A 5,875-nucleotide genomic window follows, 5' to 3' on the forward strand; every position below is an offset into this window, starting at 1 on the left:
CTATTTCAGCATCCTCCATATGCCCTGGGCAAGTCTACTGTGGAGCCATAGCCAAAAGAAGGGTGGTAAAGCTGGGCCATCCCTGTATGCTGTTCTTGTGATCTGTGCTGCTGCTGTACACTACAAATGCCCGGAGGCTACAACACCCTGTTCCATGGAGTGCTCTCCATCCAGTCCCACTATCCAGTCTCACAAGTACTGCACAGACTTCTCATATCCACTCTGACCTAAAACAAGTTCAGCTTTAGATTTGGGACATTTTCTACTGAAAGCTGAAGTAATCCATACATGACTTAGTCTGATTTAATGAAAGTACCGAAAGAATCAACTACAGCACTAGAGAAAGGAAGTAAAACTGAAAATAAGGTTCACACAACAAAGTTAGCTTCTTGTATCTTTTACAGGAAAGTCTAAATTAAAAAGATGACTACTACAGCTAGCAGTGAACTAGTGAACCGGAGCCAGCTGATAACTCTCTCTTCAAAATATGGTGTCCTCCATCCCATAAAGGCATTTCAGCCCAGACTGGGCTAGGAAAATAAAGACACCTGGGAGAGGAAAATGGCTCAAATAAGATGGGGGATAGTGTGCTGAAAGCAATGAAGATGAAAAAATTGAAAAAAGTTACAGGGAGGAAATATGTTTTATGAACAGAATCCTTGGTGCATATGAAATGGGGTAAATCTCATGCCCAGGTGAAGCATAATAGAGGTATGGAGTGGAGGGCAGGATAAGAAAAAATGAGGACCAGATTTAGGAAGAAGGCAGTGAGAGTAAATTTCTGGTAGGGCTACCTGACATAGCTTCCCAGTTCAGGTCCTTGGGGTCAGATGCATGCTAGCACTAGTGCCAGGGCAGGGACGGGGAAGCACACTGGGAATAAAGTAGCAGGTGCCAGTAGGAAATGAAGTCTATGTCTTGTACCCTTATGGTAGTTATGATTTAAAAAGTGACTTGCAATTCAGATTGCTTTCGTAGCTTAAAAATACACATAAAGTATTTCCAATTGCTCTATTGGAGCATAGCTTGTTTCTTGGAGGAAGACACGAGCTTTCAAAACTGTACACCTCTGAATTTCAGAACATATATAATGGCCTAAAGTTTCTACAAAACTATTGTCCTTCAGGTAGAGTGACTCTGAATGCCCAATACAAAATCCCCAGGGTCCTGGAAAGCCTGAAAATGCAGGAATAGATGCCCTTACAGCTTTATTGCCAGATCATCTTTTAATCCTCCAGGTGTTTGCTCCATCTCAAGAAGCTTTCTAGAGGACCAAATTAAGCCAAGGCCAACAGTTCCTCTAACCATTGTTGCATTTCACATGAAAAATGGGACAAAATGACCAAGTCTTTAACTAAACAAACTGTATCACACTAGCAAAGGAGTTTCTCACTTTGCAACAGACTGCATAACTCTAAAAACCAAAGAGAACTGACAACATTTTGAAATTGAAGAATTCATATACTATCAAAGTAATGGTGCTCAGTGGGGGATGCACACCTCTGTGAGGTACATAATATGATCTACCCTTCCCAAACTGTATCCCTGAGACAAAGAAAATATGTCAGTAAGTCAGTGCAACAACTAAAAACAGAGTTGGAGGTATATAAATACCAATCTGATGACAAATGACAAACATCATAATTCCTTAAATCAAACTTACTTCAAACTGATCTCATTGGAGGCTTTCTTTGCTATTCCTGAACCTCCTTTTGGCATAGGAGTGTACAGAGTAAGGACACACACATGCTCATTGTCTGTGCGTATTTGCAGGCTGTAATTCTAGTAAACATTAGATCAAAAAAAAGGTCCTTAAACTTTGAAATAAAGAATAAAGCTTTGCCTTCTGTTATAATTAAAATTTTTGAGAAGAGCCTTCAGTTCAAGCCCCATTTTCACCACTGCTGTTCCTTGACTGACTCAAGGATTCAAACCAGTACAATAAATGGGAAAACCAACAGTTCCGTAAGGAAAATGTCTGGCAGGATTGCACAGTTCACATACAAGCTGCCATGACTTTCAGTGGGATACTCCATTATTCTTTACATCTGCTACAGTAACTGTGCTTGCCAGCTTACACGTACTGATATCTACATACTTCATTTTTGTCTGAAAATATCTGTACCAAAACAAACCAAGTCAGATGTTCAGCCTGCAATGAGACAACAATATGAGGATGAGCATATGGCATTTCAATTCTTATGTCCTAGCTGAAATCCACTCCATTAACTAGTTTTGTTTCAGTATGCACACTTCATTAACACAGAACAACCTTTAAACATTACAACCTTCACACCACTGCAACCTATGCCAGCCTTTATTTTAGAAGACTTACCTGCCAGAAAGTATATTATTTGAAAAAGCCCTCATACTAAGGAATTTGGCTCATTAAGGAATTCATATGCTACAGTGCAAAACAAATTTACTAAGATTTTCTTTTGCTTTGCATTTAGAGAATGTTATCTGTTCTTTTTTCTTTGGCAAAGGAAAATGAGATATTATTGCATATACCTGATCCTTCCTCTGGATTCCTGTCTTCTGATATTTAGATAAACATAACTTAATAGACCAGAAATATTTAATGTTTTACAAAGAGCTTCTGTTCACATTTGGTAAAACTTCTTTTGCTAACCTATGTGCAGCAGGATTCTTGTGTAAGAGGAACCAGTTCCCCACGAGCAGCTGTAAATGTAGGTACACATTCAAACATGCAGTTGTCTGAAATAGCAGCGCTCTAGACACTGAAAGTCAAGAAGGGCCAGCTCAGGTTGCAGGTCTGCATGGCCACCCCTGTGAGATGGTGTAATCACAAGCCAGTGAAATCCTTCTCCTCCTAGGAAGCTATTACTGGTCAACCCTTGCACTTCTTACAAGCACTGGGATTGGCCTTTGAGCAGTGATTCATGAAGGTATTACACTGCTCTGCCTGCCGTGCTGCTGTCTTGGCTCACTGCATTCATTTCCCTCCTATTTTCTGCAAACCATACATAGCACACAACAAATTCTGTTCCAAATGTCTCCTTTTTATCTTACCCAGAAGGTAGTTTAAAATCACAAATGGAAAGAATGTGTCACTTGAAGCCATGGTTGTGACTTGTTCACGCTTTGACTTCAGAAGAAAATTTCAGTGTTGCTTTTTAGCTATGGCAATTTCCAGTAGATTCCCCATTCCCTTGGCATTAATGAAGAACAGTTTTGTCTCATCATAGTAATTGGGAAATATTGGTTTCTCAATGCTTAGTTACAGCAATGATTTACAAATCATAAATGCCTAGAGCAGAGATGCATTTTTCAGGGTCCTGCACATGCAGACTGCTTCAGCTGCAACATCAGAATGTCCGTTCTCCTTTGTGTAAAAGCACAGACACACCAGATCACTGTCAGTAGGGGAGACTAGTTTTCATCTCAGATTTATCTGATAGTGTGACCCTGGGAACACTTCACTTTCCTGCAATAAATAGCAAAGAACTACCAATTAGTTGCATTTATTTCCTAATAGTGTAAGTTTTCAAGGCATTCTCCCTTTGAAGCATTTGTAAGAGCAGTACAAAAGATGCCAGGCAACACAAAATTCAGCTGAAGTACTTAAAGATGATTAAGATAACAGGTGCATCATACTACCCTGCAAGTGCAGGTACAGAATTCTCTCTGCTGCTACCAGAAATTAATTTCATAATATTAACACAGATCTGAGATTCATGATTCGACAGTACTTAGCACTTAGAGAGTTCACAGAGAACTGCAGGCTATGAAACTGTGCAGTGACATTTGAATTCTTCTAGAAAGCCCCAATGCCACAGATGAGAAATGTAGGAACAACTGGCAACATTTTTTGTAACATTTTGGATCACTGAGGACATTTTACAAAGTGTATTGCAAGTAACCAGTCTACAGGGATTAATACTGAAATGCAAAAAAAGAATAGTGAATGAAGGAAAAGCATTCTGACCTAATTCTCACAACTCGAAGACTTATTTTAACTGTCAATTCAAATATTAATTTAACAAAGATCTGGCTTCAGAAGCAGGAACAACTTCAGAAACAAGTTAATTTGTGTGTCAGCTGAGAAAGCAATCGGTTCTATTAGAAGTCAACTTTGGGTAACATTTAAATATATGCTAGACTTTTGAAAATTCTGAATATGACAGCAGGCAATATTACCCTTTTTTTTGAGTATTCAGGGAAGCTTTCACTTGCAATTTGTACTTCTGAATTAGTTACTTAGTTTGCATTTTTCTAAGTAATTATGACCAAATATATTTGACTAGAAGAAGAGCTACTGAGCTAACTAGCTGGAGTTGATAATTTTTACTTACTTAAGTTATTAAAAACATAGAGATTAGTCAACTCATGGCAAAATCAAACTCCCAATCAGCTGCAGACCCAGAAACTTCCTAGGTCTTCTGTTTAAATATTTCAAGGAGAAACTCTGTTCTTTCTCTCACAGGAGCTTTTCATACCCACACACCTCACAGTGCCAGATCATGTCCTGTAACGAAATACCTGTTGTATAAAATGAAATACCAGAAGCAATATCTACCCATTGCAATCACCCAACAGATCATCCCCTTCTACAAAGCAAATTACCAATATGAGTGAAAACACATATTGGAAGGTAGAGATATGGTACCCAAACAAGTTACTATGAGTAAGACAGGTGTGATCTTGCCATGGAATAAATGTGAGCACAAGGACAGCCCACTGCAGAGTAGCCTATGTGCATCCTTTTTACACTCCAGTTTACCTTGCACTGTCTTGCCCACCAAGTTGTTTCATGTCACTGGAAAAAAAAAATCACTTCATACCTCTATGATTGTTTTCTCTCTCAATTCCTTATTCCATTTTGGCTCATTTGCCTAAGAACAGCTTGAGACAACAATCTGTCTACAATTTGAAATGTGCCTAATCTCATAATTAGCATCATGAAATTAATTTCTGGGGAAAGCAAGATAATTCTGAACCTGCCCTTGCAGGGTAGTGTGATGCACCTGTGATCTCAATCATGTTTAAGTACTTCAGCTGAATTTTGTGTTGCCTGGCACAAAAGTGAGTCCCTGGATTAAGGTATCAAGACACCACTACAATAGTAAAGAAAAGAAATCTGATTTACCTAAAGACAGGCTGTGATCTGTGTCATTCTGCTGAAACCATGAAACTCCCTATGACAACAGTCTCAAGACAAAGTAAGCTGAAGTTGTCTTTCTGTTCCTATAAGAAAGACAGATTGTACTTATTGATCTCTAGGGTACAGGAGGTAAATTCATTTCTTGGAATCAACCTTGGAAAAGGAAGACATTAGTGTAGATATATTGAAAGGCCCAGCTGACCTTTTTCAATAACAGATGTATACACAGAACAAACCCCTTCTACTCAGACGTTTATCATGTCCTTATTTCAAAGAGCAGCAGCCATTACACAGTGAAGCTCAAATGGCACTTCGGATTTCTTCTTGGTTTAAAAAGGGACATATCTTAATTTGAAACACACAGTTTTTCAAACTTCTCAATTTGCAGCTCCTGTATGTAGGAAAGGCTACTTAAGGCTCAAGCTTGGTATTCTTGGTTATGTTCTGTACCTCCTCATAGGTAATCTTAAATTTTGAAAGGCCTCTAGATCACATGTTCAATACCTGAAATCTCAGATAAGAGAGACAGCCAGACAGCAACTCCAATACTGTAACAATACTGAAAATACATCAGGCAAATCTCAAGAAACCATGCTCTAAAACCTCATTTAAAGCAACTGAGTGGTTGCCTTTTCTCATGGAGGGAACCTCCCAGCTTCTGAAATGCTCATTATCAATGCATAACAAATGAACTCAGTAAAATGGGGTAGCATTGTTACCGTTGCACTAATGTAATAATACACCAAAACA

The sequence above is a fragment of the Manacus candei genome, unplaced genomic scaffold, assembly GCF_025592945.1.
Source record: "Manacus candei isolate 608988 ecotype Guabito, Panama unplaced genomic scaffold, ASM2559294v1 h1tg000019l, whole genome shotgun sequence".
NCBI classification, from domain to species: domain Eukaryota; kingdom Metazoa; phylum Chordata; class Aves; order Passeriformes; family Pipridae; genus Manacus; species Manacus candei.